The sequence below is a fragment of the Myxine glutinosa genome, chromosome 1, assembly GCF_964187855.1.
Source record: "Myxine glutinosa chromosome 1, kmMyxGlut1.1, whole genome shotgun sequence".
NCBI classification, from domain to species: Eukaryota; Metazoa; Chordata; class Myxini; order Myxiniformes; family Myxinidae; genus Myxine; species Myxine glutinosa.
Window position 1 is genome coordinate 283,933,303 of NC_136261.1, and position 24,059 is coordinate 283,957,361.

At 46.6% G+C, this 24,059-nt stretch overlaps 1 protein-coding gene across 5 annotated transcripts in view; it reads left to right on the forward strand.

Moving 5' to 3' along the window:
• Window positions 1-991: 991 nt before the first annotated feature.
• Window positions 992-24,059, forward strand: part of FUT8 (fucosyltransferase 8) — a 201,369-nt gene continuing 178,301 nt past the window's right edge. For 3 of the 5 annotated variants that reach the window (XR_010986755.2, XM_068133799.2, XM_068133808.2), the window contains exon 1: window positions 992-1,167. The gene's annotated coding sequence lies outside the window, so the exon portion shown is untranslated. Of the gene's footprint in view, window positions 1,168-3,782; window positions 3,802-24,059 lie in introns of those variants that run through there. The other 2 variants (XM_068133841.2, XM_068133826.2) reach the window with 2 other exon arrangements.

A 24,059-nucleotide genomic window follows, 5' to 3' on the forward strand; every position in this document is an offset into this window, starting at 1 on the left:
CTTCCTGATACTCCAGGGACCACGTTCTTCGTTCACGTTCTTCCAATATCCGTCTAAAGGTTAAACCTCCATCTGCCAGGCAGCTAGGTCATACCTCAGCTTGGTGATATTCTCAGCTAGGTCACACCAAAGATTTTTGAAATGGTACGTGTTCCTTCCTTGCTTGATGCTCGGCCTTCAAAGGGATAGAGCATGGACAAACAATGTTGCGAAGGCAACGGCAAACCACCTAGTCTACGGTATAACACTTTGTAAAGAGTATGGAACATAAACACTCCCATCTATGGAACCGAACCGCCTTTTAGAGGTTGTTCTGTCTCATTCAGTCATTCTGCCCTCCAGGGCTGTGGACCCCCATCTCTTGTTATCCCCGATTCTATCCCATGATTTTTATCACCCCCATGAACCTTTGCTATCCCAAGCATCTTACTTGCGACTTTCAGGGTTTCCTCCCTCCTTCCTTTCTTGTTCGTCCATTCCCTTGAGGCTTGCCCCACCCCCACCGCCAGGTCTACCTCGCTCTTACATGAGCCTCGCTCCTCTAAATAAATCAAGAGCTTTAAAAGAGCGGAACACGTGTTCATTAATGCTTATTAGTTTATACGGACGATCGAATCCCGCTCACCATTCTATGACCTTCACTTCTGTACGTATATCTACTTCGAGTGCTCAATCGAGCGTTTGTTGACATTTGTCTGTAATAAATTTTATTGTCCGGTTGAGCTGGTTAAGCAACGGCCCTATTCGGCGAATTTATGGAATATATCCTGAATACCATAACGTTTGGCGTCATCCAGTTTCGTATGCAATCTGGGAGATGATAAAGCTAACGTAACAACCTCCTTGTGCATATAGAACCGGCTGCTCGACGTGAAGGTGAGAGGAATGGGATATAATGGTCTCTCACCCTCCACCGGTCCCGGCTCGGTGGGCGGGGACCCCCGGCCCGGTGGGCGGGGACTCCCGGCTCGGTGGGCGGGGACTCCCGGCCAGGTGGGCGGGGACTAATCGGTGACGGCGCACCTTCCGGGAGAGGAATCGAGAACAGTTTGTACGGATCGCTTTTTCGCACGGACCGGTTTTTCTGCTTTGGCTCGGGTCGAGCGGTATGAGAAGGAAGTGCGTGTAACGGGACCTCGGGAGTGCAGCGCGTTTGAGAAGGACAAGGTGAGCGGTGCTGATTCGAGGTAGTTTGGGGAGACCGGAGAGAGTGGTGCGTTTGGAAGAGAAGAGGGAAAAGGGTTTTCTTTTTGAGGAGAGGGGGTCACAGGGTTGGGGTTGTGGACACCCGGGCAGAGGTGAAGGTTTCCGCGGACGGCTAGACATGGGGATGCTTTTTGCGGACTGGTGGACAGGACAGTGTACCCAAAATGAAAGACGTCAGATGATGTCGATGAAGCAGACAGATGTCCTGCGCTCTCTCGACGAGTCCACAAAGCCTGGGGCCCGGTTGTTCGTGGATCTCTGCTCTACTCACCTGTTTAACGTTCCCGCACGCCAGACACGTGTGTTTGGCTCGAGGAGCATCGCAACTACCGCTCGGTGTCGCGCAGTCCAAATTCCACCTTAAGCCGGCTATCTGCGTGACGAATTCCTCTGCGCCTGTGCTACAGTTCACGAAAGCTTTCCCACTGTACGTAATGACACTAATGTCCCGTACATCGTGCTCCAGTGTCCATCGTGGTATATTTTATGATCGTGAGTTGCTGTACACGGTGCAGTGTAATGTATTTGCATGCAAGCGGAGCCAAGAGTTCACGGATCTCACGCGGTATGCACCTGCCGAGCATGTGAACGGTGCCATGCCGAGACGGTCTGTGCCTGGCATGATGTACCACACTGGGATGCTTCCAGTGTTCTCATGGGCTCATTAGCTATTTAGCTTTCTACCTGAAATAAAAATTTCTACAAACACTGGTCAGGGAATCAATGCATACCACGATTTCGTGAATATTTATGCAACTACATTTTCTTATCCCGTTAAATGGACCCCACCATCGCTCTCTTCACCCCTCGACTCTCAGGTGTGTGTGTGTGTGTGTGTGTGTGTGTGTGTGTGTGTGTGTGTGTGTGTGTGTGTGCGCGTGTGTGTGTGTGTGTGTGTGTGTGTGTGTGTGTGTGTGTGTGTGTGTGTGCGCGCGCGCATGTGTGTCGGTGTACATGCGTGTACATGTGTGTGCATATGTGCATATATATATGTGCATGTGTGTGTGTGTCAGTGTGGGTGGTGTCAGTGTGGGTGGTGTCAGTGTGGGTGGTGTCAGTGTGGGTGGTGTCAGTGTGGGTGGTGTCAGTGTGGGTGGTGTGTGTGCCAGTGTGTGTGTGTGTGTGTGCCAGTGTGTGTGTGTGTGTGTGTGTGTGTGTGTGTGTGTGTGTGTGTGTGTGTGTGTGCGCCAGTGTGTGTGGTGTCAGTGTGGGTGGTGTCAGTGTGGGTGTCTCTGTGTGTCTGTCTGTGTGTGTGTGTGTGTGTGCCAGTGTGTGTGTGTGTGTGTGTGTGTGTGTGTGTGTGTGTGTGTGTGTGTGCCAGTGTGTGTGTGTGCCAGTGTGTGTGTGTGCCAGTGTGTGTGTGTGCCAGTGTGTGTGTGTGTGTGTGTGGTGTCAGTGTGGGTGGTGTCAGTGTGGGTGTCTCTGTGTGTCTGTCTGTGTGTGTGTGTGCCAGTGTGGGTGGTGCCAGTGTGTGTGTGGTGTCAGTGTGGGTGGTGCCAGTGTGGGTGGTGCCAGTGTGGGTGGTGCCAGTGTGGGTGGTGCCAGTGTGGGTGGTGCCAGTGTGGGTGGTGCCAGTGTGGGTGGTGCCAGTGTGGGTGGTGCCAGTGTGTGTGTCTCTGTGTGTGTGTGGTGTCAGTGTGGGTGGTATCAGTGTGGGTGGTGTCAGTGTGAGTGGTGTGTGTGCCAGTGTGTGTGCCAGTGTGTGTGTCTCTGTGTGTCTGTCTGTGTGTGTGTGTGTTGTTGGTTGTCATCTCCATATGCGGGTTTCAGAAGGTGGAACGGAGCCCACCCAGGTCTCAAAGTATCCACCTCCGGTGTGTGGGTGCGTGTGACTTGGTGCTAAAATGCAAGTACATTTGTGCTTTGCCTGTTGACATGCAAGTTTTTATCTTTATAATTTTTCCCATTGTCTCTACTTTGAAGGGGAGAAATCTGACACTGAACTCTCAAAGCAAGTGACGTATTTCTTTGTCTCCCATGGCAGATGCACTCTATTTCTGTTGATCTTCTACGTACCCAAAGCACAGTGACGTATTGTGTTACATGCTGGTTTGGGAAATTTTGAGAATAGTTGGAGAACAAAAGTACAACTTGTATTGTGTTGCATGCATTTTCATGTGTGAAAAGCTTTGGCATAGCAGTGTGTATATTTTAATAAGTTCTCGGAACGAGATTTGTCCAAAATATTAAGATGTTTTAATTTATTTCAATACGTATTCGAGTTTATATAATTTAAAATAAAATGTGTAATTACATTTTATGTATTCTGATTCTGATGTACCATCCTCTGTTTCAGAGCGTCAGTGCTGCCAAAGCAGCTTCCTGAGCAAGGGTGACACCGGGTGGTTTGCCCTTGTCTTCCCAGTAGTCATTAGGGCAGGAATGTGTAACTTGACAATGGTGACGGTGCAGCTCGCCTGCTCTTCGCGGACACCTTGGGATCTTTAATGTCCACCAACTAATGCCGGCAGGCGGGACGCCCAGTTTAATGTCCATTCAAGGGACACACATCGATTGAATCACTCTGCCTGGGAAACACTGGGACACAAATTTATAGTTGGGCCCATATACGAACCCAAGCTAGACAGCTTAGAGGTGAGTGTGCATACCTTTCGCTCGGCCATCCTGTCAGCACATTTTATATACCCACCTGGGAAATGTTAGGCATGGGCTGTTTTCTTTGATCATAGCTCAATAACCAATAAAACAATTCAGAAACTAATGTTTATCAAAAATAATACTGTATATTGGTAAAATATGCATGTTCGACAAACAACGTTGAACCCCTTAAACCCTCTTAACCCCCCGTTAAACCCTCTTATGGTTAAACTGCCAAAATCAAGACTCTCTGCTCACCTTCACTCCTTCATTCCTCTTTTCTCCCGCCTCTGGAACAAACTCCCTCACTCTCTTCAATCGCACTCCACCCTCCAGGTCTTTAAAACAGCTGTTCACCACCATCTCTTATCCTCCCCCATCCAAAACCTTGATCTTTTCTACCCCCGCTAATTTCACCCCAAATCCACTTTTTGAGGTGCCGACTTCTTTCCTGGAAGTCCTTGGTGTCCTTGCGTTTTATACCTATCCTGCCTCCCCCCAATAGGCTATGAGCCAGACCCCCCAAATTGACCGGTCGGTACCATACAGATGGAGTAAGGCTCATTGTGATTTTTAGCAAGATATATGTCCCTAGATATGAAAAAAAAGTGATAGCAGTGTATAACTCTCGGCCATCTCTGTGTTATCACCCGAAATATTATTATACGCCTGCTTCGCTTCGCCAAAAAATGTGATATTTGCTAAAATTGGAATAAATATGTTTTTAAGGACCACAGAGTGCCGAGATCGAGATCGAGATCATATTTGTTCGAGAGATCATGATAAACCTAGAGTGTGGAGCAAGTTTGCATGCATTGTGAAATATAATGTAGTTGATGTGACAAACCTACTTTAGGATACTAGCTAATACCAAAAATTACACTGAGATACCAAAAGTAGTAGACGAATAAACCTAAAATGTTCAAAAGCTATGTTTCGTTCCAAAATATCAAAATTAGGGGGTATGGTTGAACATATTTTGAACTTTACCAAAATATGTGCCCCAAACAACCACCATATTACAAAGTAATGATATATTCCAATGCAGTGGTTCCTTGCGAAGATTTTGAGGGGTCAAATGTTACTCTGGGAGTTTTCATTTTTGAAATATTGACAAAAATGTACACTGTGAATTCTGAACTCGAAGCGATTTCGACCACTTTTTCACTAAATTTAACATATTTTTTGTCATTATATCAATATTTTGATAAATAACCCCCACAAATGTTCTATATTTCTATTACTATATTAGTTGGCATCCAGTATGCAAATTATTGGCACTCTGTGGTCCTTAAAAACATATTTATTCCAATTTTAGCAAATATCACATTTTTTGGCGAAGCGAAGCAGGCCTATAATAATATTTCGGGTGATAACACAGAGATGGCCGAGAGTTATACACTGCTATCACTTTTTTTTCATATCTAGGGACATATATCTTGCTAAAAATCACAATGAGCCTTACTCAATCTGTATGGTACCGACCAACCCCCTTGGCTCATAGCCTATAATAATATTTCGGGTGATAACACAGAGATGGCCGAGAGTTATACACTGCTATCACTTTTTTTTCATATCTAGGGACATATATCTTGCTAAAAATCACAATGAGCCTTACTCAATCTGTATGGTACCGACCAACCCCCTTGGCTCATAGCCTACAAGCCCTCTCCCTCCCATACATCTCCCGATGTCCCTGCTTTCAAATGTTGTGTTTGTGTGCTTCCTCCCCTTCTCTCCAATCTTGTCGACCGCTCCCCTTTTTATATACTTTGTTTGCTTGTTTGTTTGATTTGTTTGTTTGATAAATGTTAGCTCTTTCACGAGCCTCGACTCTGTATACAAAAAAAAACGTGAAACAAAACATGCCATATCCCACGGGTTTAAATTGGGACTCCTTGCTGGCCAGAGCAATGTTTTGAGTTGGCATCGTTTTGCAAGAAGTCGGTAACTACATAAGGGCGGTGGAGTCTGACATTGTCATCCATAAGGAGAGGTCTTGCCTTTGTCTTTAAGGTTTATCTTTAAGGTTTATCTTTAAGGTTTATCTTTAAGGTTTATCTTTAAGGTTTATCTTTAAGGTTTATCTTTAATGTCATTGGTTTATTCATATTTGCGGACCGGTTTCTGACAATAGTCCAATGGAAGCCGAGTTTACGTTCAATATTTTTCTGTAGGACTGTATTTTTCTGCTGGGACATCCCAGCATTTTTATCCATCCTTCTGTTAGTTGTGAGCGGAATTGATTCCGAAGTATTTGATTCTCGATTCCATCCATGAAATTGAGTGGTGATCCAGAATCGACATTGATTCCAAGGACTTCCTACTTCCTAGAAAGAAGTCCTTTCTTGGAGGAATTTTTTTCTTACCTCTCTATTGGCATATACATTCACTGTCACGAACGACATGGGGATGGGCAACAAATTGACTGATGAGCATATAAGGATTAGAAATTTTGACAACCTGTTGTTCAAGAGGTCCAGAAGCACAGTTTGGAACTATTTCAGGAAGGACGAGGAAGACAGTCTAAAAGTTAGATGTTTTCTTTCTTCACCAGGGATTACTCCTCACACCAATACATCTGATATGCTGAAGCATTTGAAAACCAAGCACCAAATTGAGTACCAATTGGTGACTGTTGAGAATGCAAAATCAAACAAACCAAAGTTTGCAATGGCAACAAGTTCGCAATTGACCATTCATAGCATGTTCTCTAAAACCTTGAACTCTGCTGCAAGTACCGTGCTGATTCCCCAAGATAAAATCGCATCACCCAGATGTTGATATGATGCGAGGGACACGGCCTTCCTTGACAGCAATTGGAATTTGCATGCTGTTGTTCTTGGCACGTTGCACATGAAATGTATTAGTACCCCATCCCCAAACCCCCCCTCAACAACAACACAAACAACATGCATTTTAAAGGCCATTTTCCCTGCTGGAGCGGGGGTTAGCCTTGCGGTCCCCATGACAATCTTCTCCATTTTTCCCTATTTTCTGCATGTCTCCTTGTTAACCCCCTTGCCCGCATTTCTTCTTCCACCATCTTTAGCCAAGTCTTTCTCGGTCTTCCCCGTCCTCTACTTCCTACGACATTCATTACTATCACTCTTCTCAACCAGCCACTTTCATCCTTCCTCAACACATGACCAAACCATCTCAACCTGTTCCTCTTCACAGCATCAATCACAGGCTCTATTCCCATCATCTTTTGCAATTCATCATTTGTCTTCCTCTCTCTCAACGATACTCCGCACATCCGTCGAACCATTCGCATTTCCACCCTTTCCAACCTTCGTTGCTGCTCTACGTTCATTACCCATGTCTCGCTCCCATAAATCATAACACTTCTCACACATGCAGCATACACCTTTCCCTTCAGCTTCAACGACACTCCCCTCATCATCAGCACGCCACTCAATTCCCGAAACTTCTTCCATGCACATCTCACTCGAGCAACCGTTGCCGAGTCTGATCCACCTTCTCCATTCAGCATGTCTCCGAGGTAGCAAAATGTTTTCACACCTTCCAGCTTCACGCCGTCTCCAAGATCCAACTCAACATTTCCTCCATCTGCAGCTCCCTCTGTGCACACCTTACATTTGAATGTAGCTGCCACACTGGTTAATGACCCTCTCAGACCACTACATTTTTGATGAACCCACTCAGCGCACATTGTACATTGAATGGAGTTCACTCCGACACCCTTCCTACACACAGCACAGGGCCACTTCCCAGTTCTTTCCACCTTACCACATGCTTTACCACTTGCCATCACCTTCGTCTTTCCGATATTCACCTTCAGACCTTTTGTCTCCATACATTCCTTCCACTTGTTCATCTTTTCCTTCAGTCCATCCATACTTTCCGCAATCAACACCAGATCATCTGCATACAACAACTCCCACGGTAAATCCTCCTTTACGTTCCCGAGCCAGCACCTCCATCACAGCTACAAATAGTAGTGGACTTCGTACCGACCCCTGATGCACTCCCACCTTCACCTCAAAGTCACCACTGTTCCCGTTCCTCGTCCTTACAGCTGTGCGCGCTCTTTTGTACATTGCCATCACTACTCTGATCAACCATTCCTCCACTCATAACTTCCCCAATGCCCATGTCAATACTTTGCATGGAACCCTATCGAATGCTTTCTCCAGATGAACAAACCCAAACCCCCCCTCCTTCCCCCAAAAAGGGTGGGGGGGGAGAAAGTACTCGGAATTGTACTTGATTTTATCAATTGCTAGAAAAAAGTATTTGGCATTGAATGTATTCCTGGAGTCGCTCATCCCTACTGTCCGTCCGTGTGTAACACTCCTTTCAACCCATTGGTTGGTCAGCTTGCCTGACTCCACCCAAAGTTGTAACCTGGAAAAACCCCTTGGTTCAGTGTCTGCGCCATACAATTACCAATGTCATTATGCATTGGTATGGCGCTTCGTATTTTTAGCTCATCTAATCTCGATTCTTGAAGAGATAAACTTATAAAATGGGTCGTAATGTCCGGATGTCTGTCCGTTAACATTTTTGCTATTTTTTCTATTCCTCCCTTATCACGCAGCTGATTGTTCTGATACCTTATATATGAATACAAGATAGTAGCCCACACAATTGCTCAGGCTTATATTTTTCAATTTCAGATCATAGGGGCTCCCAAGGGGAGGGGAGTCACACCCTCCCCCAAAACTTCGGGTCCCTACTCGTCCCTTATTTACCAAGCGATTGCTCTGATACAAGAAACAGACCTTCCACTTGATGGGAATGTGTGACACTGGTGGACGTCCATTGTGGGTATGATGGTGCAGCCATTGAAACAGGATCGCTCGGTCTTACATTTTCCGATTTTGTAATTTTTCTCCCGATTAATCCCGAGGGGCTCCCGATTGAGGGGATGTGGGAGGAAGGGGGGCTTGGCGGGGGGAGTTATCCCCAAAACTTTGGATCCCTACTCATTCCTTATTTACCAACCGATTGTTCTGAAACCTATTATAGCCCTTCTACTCGATGGTCCACAGCCCGGTCTTAGATGTTTCGATTTAGTTTTGGTCTGAACGACAACCTCAAGATGACCGTCAACCCATAGACCATCAACCCATTTTTATTATTATAAGTCGTGGCGAGGATCTGAAATCTTTGCTCATTGGAGTTTTATTTTGTTTATTTTAACTTGTTTAAAATGTGTTTTGTGACAATAGCAGGTTGTTATTAAAGATTGGTTTACATCACATATATATCATTTGGTTTGTATCTGAAACCAAAAAATTTTCTCCATACAAATCTTTGCTTGTGAAAGATACACATGTCTGTTGTTGATATAATTTGGACTTTTTCACAGCACCATGAGGAAATTTTAAGAATATTTGTGGTAATTAATTATTTTTTTTAAACAACAAAAAGTTTCAAGATATTTGGCTTTTATAACTAAATGCTGTCATCCTTTTGGGAGAAGAAAATGTGATTTACATTTTTTTCCCATAGCTTATTACCTCCACCATGGAAGGTAGATGAAGGTTATGTTTTCACCCCTGTCTGTCTGTTTATCTGTCTTGTCTGTTTGTGAACAAGACATCTCAAAAAGTTTTGGATGGATTGACCTGAAATTTGGTGGAGAGGTTTGGTATGTGACATGGATGAAATGATTAGATTATGGTGAAGGTTTGGATCTGGTTCTGGATAGTAAAAATTTTAAAGTAACTCTTCAACATTTACACTTTAGAGGAGCCTGGTGTTGGCTTAGCGGTTAGGGTGCCGGCTTGGGATCCTCGGATCCTGGGTTCGAATCCCGGTCGATCGCTGAATTAACACCAGGGGGGTTGACTCAGCCTGTCACCCTTCTGAGGTCGGCAAATTGAGTACCAGCTTGCTGGGATGAATGATCCTGGTGTGTACCCCGGTTTAGAATAGGTACACCGTATCCCTGCGCATCGTAAGAGCGTGACCAGGGTTGGCGTCGGGAAGGGCATCCGGCCATAAAAACATTGCCTCAAACAGGGAACCATGATTGTCATGGGGCCCGCAAGGCTAACCCCCGCTCCAGCGGGGAAAATGGCCTTAAAACGATCATTCATTCATTCATTTCATTCTTCAACATTTACACTTTAGAGGAAGGGCCAGAAACTATGTAATGTACAGCAGGATATCTCAAAAAGTTGAGGATGTATTCGGACGCAACTTGGTGGACAGGTTGGGTGTGTGACAAGGAAGAATTGATTCTATTTTGGTGAAGGTACGAATCTGGATCTGGATCACAATTTTTTTCAGTGAATCTTTGTTGAGTGACAGGGTTAAAACTGATATGGACGGATTCGGACGAAACCTGGTGGACAGGTTGCTTGTGCGACAAAGACGAATATGTTCGATTTTGGTGAAGATCTGAATGTGGATCCAGATATGAGAATTATTTAATTTTTGCCTTCACCATTGAGAGATGGGGCCAAAAACGATATATAGCATGATATTTCAAAAGGTTGTCGACGGATTATGACAAAAGTAGGTGGACAAGTTGGCCAAGTGACAATAACAAGCTTATTATATTTTAGTTCAGGTCCGAATCCAGTTCCGGCCTATCAGTGTGATTAAAAAACGTGACCTGTTCAGCCTGGTTGAGGTGTCCGCACTACCGAGTGTGTTGAAAAATGTTGAAAATGTGCTTATTGCCCTTATTGTTGAAAAATGTTATGGAAGTGTGCAATATATGCTTATTGCATGCGTGGCAAATGCCAAAACAAATCCCTTAAAAAGCAGTTTCTATGGATACGTTGTGAGATTCCACAAACCAGCTGTTGGCTTTTGTTGTTGTGACTTAAAATCCTTTGCACAGGTGTTATGGTGTTTTAACTTTGTAAATTTCGACTGTTGGGTTGTCTTTGTTTACTTCAGCTCTAACTATATCTGGCTGGAGTGTTGAGCTTAGGCCTTAGGATATGCCTCTCCACTGTCTAGCAGCTTGTCACAATCCGAGAGATTTGTCCCCTCGCCCGAAATGGATTGTGAATCGTAAGCAATTTTTCGTCCAGTCTTTCTGCATAGCTTTGGAATGGCATTAAAAAGCCCACCTTTCTGACTTCCTTGTGATTTGTGAGTGGTAATATGGAATTGTGACTTTTTATAAATGGCTTAGGATGTAACTTCAACTTCACTTGTACGATGATGATTTTTACCTTTTCATCATGAGTTTGGATTCCCTCCCTTTGTCATGGTACAAAACATTACCTGAATAATTTTCTCATGCTCTTCTGACTGATTGAACCTCCACATAATAAAATAACATTTTCTACAACCATACGACTATCTTCTTATGGGTTTAATTGATTTCCCTTTCAGCTTTTGAAATGACCTTGTAAACGTTATATATATTTATATTTACAGCAATGTTTGTTGTCAACAGTTTAGACTTTATTTTAATGATTCGAAATTACTTTAAGATAAAAAGTCCTACTGCAGCATTATATATTGATATATATATATATATTTTTGTCATATCAGGTCAAATTGGTCTCACTTTTTTCATTGAAGTGCAATTCTTGGGTTTCAAGTATGCAACCGTCTTTAAAATTGTGTAGGTTTCCATTCTCGTGTTGCTTCATCTTGAAACTTGTGCAAAGGTATCTTTATGTCCGGCACAAGGATATTAATCCAGCCATTTTGTGTATTTACTTGATGAGAATACACTGTGATGTAACTGAAACGTTTCCCAATTGTCTATAAACAGTTCCAGTCTTGCTTTGCTCTCATTTTATGTCTTTGGAGGAAGTACTTTTAGACAGTATGTTGTCTATCAAGGGATTCTGAAATACTGTCATGTTGTAACACCAAAATGTGAACGTCGGGATCACACCAGTCGAGACGACACATTGTTCATTAAAATAAGCTCTTTTTGAAGCTGTAGGAGGATTGAGGGGGAGGAACATGTGAGGGGCACTAGACTTTGAACGCATTAGCTTTGCTTCCAAATGCATTGTGGGTATGGTGGTGGCACAGTTGGGATGATCCTGGACAGACATCAGAACTTGGTTAAAATATTGTTGGAGATAATAGTATCGAGGATTTGGATTCCAAGATCCTGGCAACAAGCGAGTTTTGAGAGGATCACTATGTCATTGCTGTATTGCTGGTAAGAACCCAGATGGCTAATTAATGACCTTCAGGGAGAGGGTCTACTTGTGATGCTAGTCCACAATGTAATTGACTTCAAAGGACGTTAAGGCAGCTGTGATTGGCATTAAAATTATATCTACGAAAAGCCAGTGCCACGCAAAAGTTCAAACGGAATGGAGGGGGAGCATATAGACTTTAATCTACTTTTAATTGTTTTAAACAATGCATTTCATTTTCTCGTTTCCATGCTGTCATTTATTAAAAAGGCTTTTCTTCTCTCTCTTTCTGGCATCTCAAGTGCATGGATGAGCTTTTACATTTATTATATGGAACAGAAGCCAATTTACTTTCACGTGAATAAAAAGGGCATTCAATATTGGTCAAATCAACGTATTGTATGAAATTTGAACTGTCATAGAATATGGAGGCAAACTTGCCTTCAGGCCACAACATCAAATGCCACTGTCAGGAAATACAGCATCAATCAGAAGTATCTCAAAACAAAATTACTTATTTTGTGCATGTCGAACTCGGATTCTGATACTGATTCCACTGTCATTAGCAACTCGGAAGGTTCTCAGTATGTTGAAACTTATCAGTGGAGTTGTGAAGAAACTATTGGAGACAAAATTAGTGATGGAAATGCTTTCTGGGGAATTATGGAGCCTTTTCGTTTCAAGCCTTGTTCAAGAGATTCAGACAAACATAGTTTTGGTGAAGATTCCGGTGTTTTGTTCGTCGTGAAGATGAAAACACAATTCGCATGTTCACTACAGAGTGGTAGGTTTTGTTTTTTTCATTCAAGGTGGTTTATCAGGGATTTTGTATTAATTGATAAATCTGTTGTTACTTCAGCAGAAATGCGGCACAGACGCGACGTGGAGCGGACTCGGCACGTCCACGGCACGACGCAGCACATCCACGGCACGACACAGCACGTCCACGGCACGACACAGCACGTCCATGGCATGACACAGCACGTGCATGGCACGACACAGCACGTCCATGGCACGACGCAGCACGTCCCCGGCACGACGCAGCACGTCCCCGGCACGACGCAGCACGTCCCCGGCACGACGCAGCACGTCCACGGCACGACGCAGCACGTCCGCGGCACGACGCAGCACGTCCCCGGCACGACGCAGCACGTCCCCGGCACGACGCAGCACGTCGCCGGCACGACGCAGCACGTCCCCGGCACGACGCAGCACGTCCACGGCACGACGCAGCACGTCCCGGGCACGACGCAGCACGTCCCGGGCACGACGCAGCACGTCCCGGGCACGACGCAGCACGTCCCGGGCACGACGCAGCACGTCCCGGGCACGACGCAGCACGTCCCGGGCACGACGCAGCACGTCCCGGGCACGACGCAGCACGTCCCGGGCACGACGCAGCACGTCCCGGGCACGACGCAGCACGCCCTCGGCACGACGCAGCACGTCCCCGGCACGACGCAGCACGCCCCCGGCACGACGCAGCACGTCCCCGGCACGACGCAGCACGTCCTCGGCACGACGCAGCACGTCCTCGGTACGACGCAGCACATCCCCGGCACGACGCAGCACGTCCCGGGCACGACGCAGCACGTCCCCGGCACGACGCAGCACGTCCCCGGCACGACGCAGCACGTCCCCGGCACGACGCAGCACGTCCCCGGCACGACGCAGCACGTCCCAGGCACGACGCAGCACGTCCCCGGCACGACGCAGCACGTCCCCGGCACGACGCAGCACGTCCCCGGCACGACGCAGCACGTCCCCGGCACGACGCAGCACGTCCCCGGCACGACGCAGCACGTCCCCGGCACGACGCAGCACGTCCCCGGCACGACGCAGCACGTCCCCGGCACGACGCAACACGTCCCCGGCACGACGCAGCACGTCCCCGGCACGACGCAGCACGTCCCCGGCACGACGCAGCACGTCCCCGGCACGACGCAGCACGTCCCCGGCACGACGCAGCACGTCCCCGGCACGACGCAGCACGTCCCCGGCACGACGCAGCACGTCCCCGGCACGACGCAGCACGTCCCCGGCACGACGCAGCACGTCCCCGGAACGACGCAGCACGTCCCCGGCACGATGCAGCACGTCCCCGGCACGACGCAGCACGTCCCCGGCACGACGCAGCACGTCCCCGGCACGACGCAGCACGTCCCCGGCACGACGCAGCACGTCCCCGGCACGACGCAGCACGTCCCCGGCACGACGCAGCACGTCCCCGGCACGACGCAGCACGTCCCCGGCACGACGCAGCACGTCCACGGCACGACGCAGCACGTCCACGGCACGACGCAGCACGTCCACGGCACGACGCAGCACGTCCACGGCACGACGCAGCACGTCCACGGCATGACTCAGAACGTACACTGCAGGATTCAGCACCGACACTGCCCAAGCACACTCGGACAACGCCGACCAAATGGGCGACAAATGGTTTGTCCCACCTAAGCAGGCTGACCCGGTGTCCTGTATGGTACAGGATTGTCCAGTTTCATACTTTCCCGGGACGCCATTTGTGCCTGTGATCGTGCTGTCTCATGTTGTGTTGATGTCCTGCCCCAAAGGAGGGGGGTGGTGCGATGGTGGAGGGGAGGTGTGGGGTGGTCGTGGTTATTGTTATCTCGGGTAATGGTTGTTGAAGCATTGTGGAGGGGCGGGTGGTGCTGAATGGTCTTACAGTTTCGAGCGACGGTTTTTTTCTTCTGCTTAATTGTGGGATAGCATTCTCTTTCAGTTGTGGCAGATAAACATAAGAAATGTAGCCATCTCTGTTATTTCATAGCAGTGCTCTGTAAAATATTCCAAGTAGAAAAGCGAACATCTTGTCAGCCTGATGCACATTTGGGTATTTCAGACAATTTCGTCCAATTTATGGCAACCCTTGCATCTTTCGGACATTTGTATAGCTATAGCATGAAACCATCTCGATTTGCATTACTACAACCACCAAGGATGCATCGACCTGGAATATTTGAAGAAATTCCAAAATTAATTGCCTTTTGAGTTCAATTGAAGCATTATGTAACTGGAATACGGAAGTGGCAGGCGACTTAATGGTGTGACATCAAGGCTCATCGTGGAGAAGAAGATTTCGACTTTTAATCGCAAAATTACCCATTTTTATAAATTGCAAAAGACACATCATGTGATATCAATTTTGTAGGGTATTGAGGGATAGATTAGTGTCAAGGTGGTATAAGGTTTTGGTTCTGAGCGTCTGTCTATACATAAAATGCCGCAGACCTAATGCCACGCCGACATCACCTCATCCTTATTTTATTCCATTTACGATGTGAAATAACTAAACTATTATAATTTCAGAAGAAGTAACTTCCACGATATATATATATATATATATATATATATATATATATATATATATATATATATATATATATATATATATATATATATATATATATAATATATATATATATATATTGTTACGGATCTCGGACGTCGGCTCTCCCCTTATCAAGGGGTCCACCTGCATGGGGTTATTCCCCTTGTCCTTTTATCTGGCCGACGCGAGTCCTGGAAGTTATACGTTCCTTCCGGTCGGTATTAGGTAGGCTTATTGGTCGACTTAGTCCTAATACCTAATTACTAACACTGACCGTGAAGCAAGGAAATAACTCCCGCCCGAACCACGGCGTTAGTGGACACGCCGAGTGAAGCGAGCCGCGATTCGGGCCATTAACAGGGACTAAACCCGATTATGGCGGTTCCGATCCTGCCACGTTTACCCAATGGAGAAAAGACTGATGCGATCGGATGGAGAGGAAGTCAAGAAAATAGGAAGAACAGATGGGTTTATTAATTATGTACAAAGAAAGAAGAGGAAACGAAAGAAATGTACAGGATAGGAAGAGAAAGAAGAAGCACACAGGGCAGCCTTAAACAGTCTTACTCTATTCCCCAGACAAACGGGCCCGTCTCAGACACTCACACGGGGATTGTAGATGGTAGGGTGGAACAGGTTGAGGTTCCGGCGATGGCGTCCACCTCGTCCGGTCCCCGACTCGTACCATGCAGCAGATGGAAAACGGCAGCAGCTCTCCGCGTGGCGTTGGCGCGGGCAGACAATTATACAGGGAAAGGTCGGTAAGGTGGCGGTTATACAAAGCGCCTTTCACACAAGTCCTTTTGCAATCAATGCTCAATGGCAGTCAATCCCTTTCTCCAACACGAGTCCTCATGAATTGCGCTCTCTCTCAATAAGTTCTGGACAGTCCTCTCAAGTCCTTTCACAAGCCACCCTTCCAACAAGTCCTCTGAAAGGGCTTTGTGTTCGCGCTTTTATAACTTAAGCAGCGATCGCTCCGCCAGCCCAAAAGCCACGCCTATCAGGCGATCTTACCTCAGCCCTGGTTGGCTGGTCAGGTCTTACCGGCCCCGCCTTTGACGGCTGGGTGACGTGGCCACACCTTCTTCCTGGCGCTCCGCCCCCTTTTTCCGGGCCTCACCTCGTGGCTTATGGCAGCGTTGAGCAAGCTCACGGGCAGCTAAGGCTGCGGCTGCTGGCCGAGGAGCGTACCAAATTGGGAGGGCCGTGGGGTACAGACAGGAGGGCGCGCTTAATGGCGTCGCTTGGAGAGGGAGGCTGGCAAAATGAATGGAATGGGGCCTACTCCTTATTTGATTGACACAACGCAGATTCAACTATTGGAAACATGGCCTTATCTATACACATACTAATGAAATAACTGAAGTCCTATGGTGACCTACGTGTTGCTTGTGGCCTACCTATGGGGTGAAACCTTTAACCCTTTAATGATGTCATATTTACAAGTGTGGGTTCTCAAAACCGCAACTATATACATATATATATATATATATTGTTACGGAATCCGGGGGACGGCACTTCCGTTAGCAAGGGGGGGGGGGGGGTTAATCCCCTTGTCCTGTTAAGCTGGCCGTCTCCGCCGGTCCTGGTACTTGTAACGCTCCTTTGCGAGGTGGGATTGATCAGGGTTATTGGTCAAGGTGTTCTCCCGAATACCTTCACCAATCCCTCCGCAAAACAGGGAGACAAGTACCACTCGAAACCACGGACAAGATGGTATTTGCCGAGCGGGTTAGCAGTCCGCGGTTCGAGCCGTTAGCAAAGACTAAAAAAAAAAAAAAAAACACCTTTAGAGGCCATTTTCCCCCGCAAAGCGGGGGTTGGCCTTTTTCGGGAACCGTGGTTGTTGTTGGTTTTTTGGTCCCCTTTTTGAAGCAATGTTTTACGGCCGGATGCCCTTCCTGACGCCAACCCTTTTTGCCGCCTTTAACGACAAACAGGGAATTACCAGTGAACTGGTACTCAATTAGCCGACCTCGGAAGGATGACAGGCTGAGTCAACCCCCCTGGTGTTAATTCAGCAATCGACCGGGATTCGAACCCAGGATCCTAAGCCGGCACCCTAGTCGCTAGCCCAACACCAGGGTTGCTAACTAACCCGGTAACACCAGGTACCCAACACCAGGTAACAACACCAGGGTAACACCAGGGCACAACTAACCCGATTATAAAGCGTTGGCCAAAATCGCGCCACAGGAACTCAATGGGGAAATCTCTAAAGCGATCGGATGAGAAAGAAGAAACCAAAGGGAAGAAAGAACAGATATTTATTAACTACTATTTACACAAACCAAAGAAGAGAAGAAACGAAGGTCATTTACAGAAGGAGCAGATACACAGTGCAATCCTTAGCTTAGACAGTCTTACTTATACCTAGGGACAGGACAACACAAACAGACTCACACGAATGGGGAATTGCAGGTTGGATTGGCTGGAGGGAGAAGAAGGTGGGACCACAGGGCTGGAGGGATGACGTTCTATCCTGTACAGGACGGTAGGGCTGGAGGCGAGCGGACGCCGACTGTCCGCGCTCGGGTCCACACAGCAAGGTTTGCTTGAAGCAGCACGTCAGAGCTGCACGCGGCTGGGGGCTGTTTTAAGCAGCGTGCCTCCTCTCGCTCGTACCTCTCGCAAGCGCCTTCCTCCTCAGAACCCAACTCGGTCAATTCCCCTCCCTCCACGTATCTCTCAGTGCGTGCTCCCTCACGCATTTGCATAAGCAGTCCCTCATCCACCCTTTATGGCCCTCCCCAAGATCAATCCGCGGGCTACAAGGGCACGCCTAAAGGGTCGCTCACCGCAGTGCCGATTGGTTGGTACGAGCGAGCACTTCCCGGCTCCGCCCACGATGACGAGGGGTGGGAAACGCCCTTCTTCTCCGAGCTGACCATGCCGTAATGGAGGCGAATGCTGTTGGAAATGTAGGCAACGCTGCTGGCAATGTAGTTTCGGGGCTTTCGAAAAGGGGATCTATCTTATTTGATTTGGTGCAACGTAAGATCGACTAGTGGGAACATAGCCTTAACTAGAACACAGAATAACGATATAACTATAGAGAGGTTCTATGATTGGCTACGTGCTTGTGCATGGACTAACTAAGGTGCACTCATTTCAATTAACAGCCAATTAAAGGGGAATGTACACAGGGGTTATTTATATGGGATTTTCATACTAAATTTGATAAAGTGAAGGTTCTAAAAACTGCAACTATATATCTATATATATATATATATATACAGACTTGGCATTTAATATGGAATATTTTTTTTCCTTGACTTGGGTTTACTTTCTTAACTCAGTATATCATCTGGTGAGTTTCTTTTACACTTTGGTGATTTATTTGTTAAAAGAACCATGTCACTGATTGTCTGTCGCAGCAAGAAGTCAACAACAGGATTATATCAAAGGTGGTGTGGCAAAATGTACGGACAGGTGCATTTGATGATTGGCTTCACAGTCGGGTATACAAGGGTTGTTGCATTCTGTATTAGTGGAAAACAACTACTGCACGTCTCCAAAAGTTATTGCCGCTTCCTCTGGAGATGGTCCGTCAACTCGACAATGCTGTTTGTCATGGAGTGGTGGCTTTACGAAATTCCGGCATGAAACAGCGTGCTATTGCTCGGCAGTATGGCATCACTCAAGGTCAGGTGTCAAAGATCCATAAAACGAAATGCTCAGAGGGGTGTCCCTACTCCAATACCGAGGCCAGGACGTCCCCGCAGAATCACAAGGAGAGATGATCGCCAGCTGCACCGGTTAGTCCGCAATGGCCGTACTTAGTCAGCTAATCGGCTTAGGGCTGAGTGGCAGCAACTGACAAATGTGCCTGTATCCAGAAGGCTAGTCAACCAACGACTGGTTCAAGCAGGCTATCGTGTCAGGCGTCCCCTGAGAAAGCCACGCCTGACCAGACAACACCGCCAGCGCCGATTGCAGTGGGCCAGAGAGCACCGTCAATGGCAGCCAGGACACTGGAATCACGTTATCTTCAGTGACGAGTCTAGATTTCTGGTCTATCGTCAAGATGGCCGCATCCGAGTGCGCAGACAAGTGCATGAAGCCTACAACAAAGATTGTATAGTGCCAAGAGTCCAAGCTGGAGGTGGTGGGGTGACCGTTTGGGCTGCTTTTCATGCAGGGGGCAAAACTGACCTGGTTGTTCTGAATGTAAACCTGAACCAGTTCAAGTACAGGGCCATTCTGGAAGAAACATTGCTTCCATTTGCTCGTGCAGCCTTTCGAGGAAACTCTGTCTTCCAAGATGACAATGCACGGCCTCATCGTGCTCGCATGATCCAACACTTTCTTGCTGACCGTGGTGTAGAGCATATGGAGTGGCCTGCCATGTCCCCGGATATGAATCCGATAGAGAACTTATGGACAGAATTAACGTGTCAAATCGACCACTTGGACCAGCAGCCGACCTCTGTGCGTGAATTGCAGCAGGCTATTGTCACTGCATGGCAAGCAATTCCTGTCCAAACCTTGGCAAATCCCGTGAACAGCATGCCTCAACGTGTACGTGCTCTCCTGAATGCTCGTGGGGGTTACACGAAGTACTGAACTGTAATTTTACTGTCCGTAATCCCAGTCGTAATTTAACTTTTGTTTTTGTAAAAAAAATTTTTGGCTAATGTGCAAAATAAAGAGATACTTCTGGAAAACGTACAGAAGTTTAACACAGTACTGTCCATGAATTGAGTTCGATATCAGTTTTCATCACTTTCAAGGATCCATTTATTTGTTTCGAAATGTCAAATGTGGTTTTTGTTTCTTTTAAAGGTCACATTAACAAAATCTAGAATAATTTCAACATAATTCCAATTAACTTTTGGTTCTAAGACATCTTGAAAAGTAAGTTCACCCCCACAAAAGATATATTCCATATTAAATGCCAAGTCTGTATATATATATATATATATATATATATATATATATATTATACATATATACACTACTGGTCAAAAGTTTTATAACACCTCAATTTTTCCAGTTTTTATTGAAATTTACGCAGTTTAATGTCCAGTGAATAACCTGAAATGGTACAAAGGAAAGCAGGAAACTGCTCGAGGTTAACAAAAAGTTTAGTTTAGCAAAAACGGGAAAATAATGTAAATTGCTCAGTTATATTGTAAAAAAAGGCCTTCTTCAGGGAACAAGTAATGGGTTAACAACTTACAGCTGTTCTGCATCAATGTAAGTAAATTAAGCCTTGAAAGTTGATGCAAACAATTCCTACAGGTGTCCCAACCTCTGCTGATTGCTTGATTACAAACCCCCTGTCTGTATAAAAGCAGTGATGGAACAGACTGTTATTACACCCTCTGAAGCATTATTTGGACAATATTGCACTGCAGCAAGTAGTATATTGGAAACTGGAGGAAACTCTGACAGGAAGAGATCTGGCAGATCCAAAGCGACAACAGAATCAGAAGACAAGTTTCTGAGAGTCAACAGCTTGCGTGATAGGCGGCTCCCAGGATAACAGCTTCATGCACAGCTTAACACTGGTCGAAGTAAGCAAGTCTCAGTTTCAACTGTGAAGAGAAGACTTCGAGCTGCAGGTTTGACTGGTCGAGTGGCAGTAAGAAAGCCATTGCTAAGATGGCAAAATAGGAAAAAGAGGCTTGCCTGGGCCATGAAGCACCGCCAGTGGACTACTGAAGACTGGAAGAAGGTCTTATGGACCGATGAATCAAAATTTGAAATCTTTGGTTCATCACGCAGGGTTTTCGTATGCCGTCGAGTAGGCGAAAGGATGGTTCCTCAGTGTGTGACACCAACTGTCAAACATGGAGGAGGAATCGTGATGGTCTGGGTCTCTTTTGCTGGATCCAGAGTCCGCGACTTGCACAGAGTGACTGGCACCCTGAACCAAAAGGGCTACCCCAGCATTTTGCAGCGCCATGCAATACCCTTTGGTATACGCTGAGTTGGTCAGGGGTTCATCCTACAGCAAGATAATGACCCTAAACACACCTCCAGGCTATGTCAAAACTACCTTCGAGGAAAAGAACAAGACGGTAGGCTTCAAATCATGGAATGGCCAGCACAGTCTCCAGACTTAAACCCCATCGAGCTAGTTTGGGATGAACTGGACAGAAGAGTGTGAAAGCAAAGCAACCTACAAGTGCAACACATTTGTGGGAACTTCTGCAACAATGTTGGGAAGAACTTCCCGAACAATATTTGATTTCCATTGCAGGAGGAATGCCACGAGTGTGTTTGGCGGTTATATCTGCAAAAGGTGGCTACTTTGCGTAGTCAAAATTTTAAATAACATTTTGTTAAACAAAATGATTCTATGATTTCTTTTTTTTATCTCCAATTGTTTATTTGTTCTATGCTTAATTTCAGAGTACATTGAGCCATTAAACTGCGTAAATTTCAATAAAAACTGGAAAAATTGAGGCGTTCTAAAACTTTTGACCGGTAGTGTATATGCAACAAACAAAAAGTGAAAAATATTTTAATATATTGTTATGAATTTGGTAGAGCAACATCTAGAGCTAGGTAGATCTGAATAGGTAGGTATTCGGCTGTCGTGACAGGGACTCTACATGTAATAAGTTCTTGATGTTTAGGCGTTTGTCGGGGGAAGATGTATGATTGTGGACCTACCTGGAGGTTCGAGTGTTAAATAGTGAGGGATTAAAGGTAACGCCCCTGTGAGTCTCACCTAGTAGTCAAACCTTTGTCCATTATGGCACTGCAAACCACATAAACATTAGTTAGGTCCTTAGCGCAACATTAAATAATTCCTTTCCCTGACATTGACTTCGTAATAAATGGACAGGAAACCAGGCCAAAAACACCGCCACGGTTGGCCGCCGCCGTTTGCACCTCCAAGGCCTACAAACCTCGCCTGGCACGTGTTGTAGCACAGGGACCGCGGGGTCGGGGACGGGAGATGTCAAGAGTGGAGCGATGCCGGAGAGGGCGTGACCTCGGCGAGTTGGGAGGCTATTATTGGCTGAGGAGTGCGCCAATGTGACGTCATCGGCCAGAGATATTAGCGACGGTCGGACGCCATTTCGTGACACACAGGGCACACAGGACTCAGCAGAGGCAGCATTTCGTGGGAGCAGTTCGTTGAACAGTTGGCACTGAACAGTTGGCACTGAACAGTTGGCACTTGGCTGCCAGCACTCCCGCAGAGATTCGAGTCGAGTGGCTATCAAAGGAGTCCTTCCTGTCCCTGGTCAAGTGGAGTTTGTGCCCGCGTTGGAGGTCGTCGACGCATGGTGCTTTTTGGTGCGTGGTGCTCGGCCTTGTGGGACTTGGAGCGAGGGACCTCGTGGTGTGCGATCGGGCCGAAAGGAGCGGTGTTGGACGGCCGCCACAAAGACGACGAAAGACAGACAAGATAAGCCCGCATCCGCGTACATTTTGAACGACGTGACGTATTCTTTTCGTAATTCATCTCCCTCGTTTTGTGTTTGCTGTCAGTCGTGTGGGGATGTCCCGATCTAGGATATTAGATTTACCGGCGGGCTTTTTCACTGGCTTTACTTTTCCATAATAAATCCTTGTATTATTTTCTGTATATATCTGAACGCAGTTTCCTGGGTGTTTGATTTTAATAGATAAGGCGGCGGGGGGGGGGGGGGGGGGGGGAGCTTCGCCGTGTCCGCCATTCCGCGCGTTTAACTTTGTGTTGAGCTTTAATCCGCCATTGAGTTTTCGCCTCGGGAGTTAAAGTCTCGCAAATCGGCCATCCGTAACTGTGGTGTTAATCACGGTTGCGTAACAAGTGGTGTCAGGAGTGTAGGATTTGAACCCGTCGGACAAATTTTTTTGTCCGCGGCGAGACATCGACACGGTCGGGCGTACATTGCGCCCGACGTTCGAACGCAAATTTTTTATAGGCGAGGCGGAGAAATTTAGTAATCAATTGGGCATACGGAGCGCGATATCGCGTCTTCGTCAAATTTAAATTGTGTTTTTGGAATTGAAATAAATACGCGCGCGGGGAACGACCTTCCGAAAAGCGGATGTCGGTCGACGAAATGGAGGTGCGTAGCGAGGCCTCCGTCAGCGTTGGGAGTGAGCCGGAAATAGGGGAATTTGATGTAGAGGTGAGCCTTGGAACCTCCCTCGTCCCGAGCACCAACTTATCCCCCTCCCCCACCGGGGAGTCGGGAGCAGTAGGAACGGCCCCGACAACCGACCAGATGTTGGGTCAATTGCTTCGAAAAATGGAAGGGATGGAAAATAACATTAAAAAAAAAATGGAGTCGCAGGGGAAGGAATGTAGGGAAGGAATGAAGGGAATGAGTGATCGATTGGAGGAACAAATTGATGGGTTGGAAAATAAAATTGAAGGGATGGAAAATAAAATGGAGTCGCAGGGGAAGGAATGGAGGGAAGGACTGAAGGACATGAGTGACCAAATTAATGGATTGAAAGGGGAAATGAATGCTCAGAACGAGCAATTGGAGAACAAAATTAATGCCCAAACAAAAAACATGGAGGGGCAAATGGATAGATTGAAGGAGGGTTTGAAAGAACAGATCGAAGGGATGGACAGCAAAATTGAGGGATTGGAGGGAAAAGTGAATGAACGAATGAATGAACAAATGAAAGAGAGGAATGAAAAATTGGAAGGAAAAATTGGGGAAATGGCACAACAGCTGGGGGAACGAATTGATGGCATAGAAGGGAGTGTGCAAAACCAAATTACGGGCAGGCTGGGGGAATTGGAGGATAAAGTAGAAACTAGAGGGGGGGAGATGGAAAAAGCCATAGGGGTGGCAAGTGAATCGATACGGACAGAATTAATGTCAAAAATAGAGGAGGGC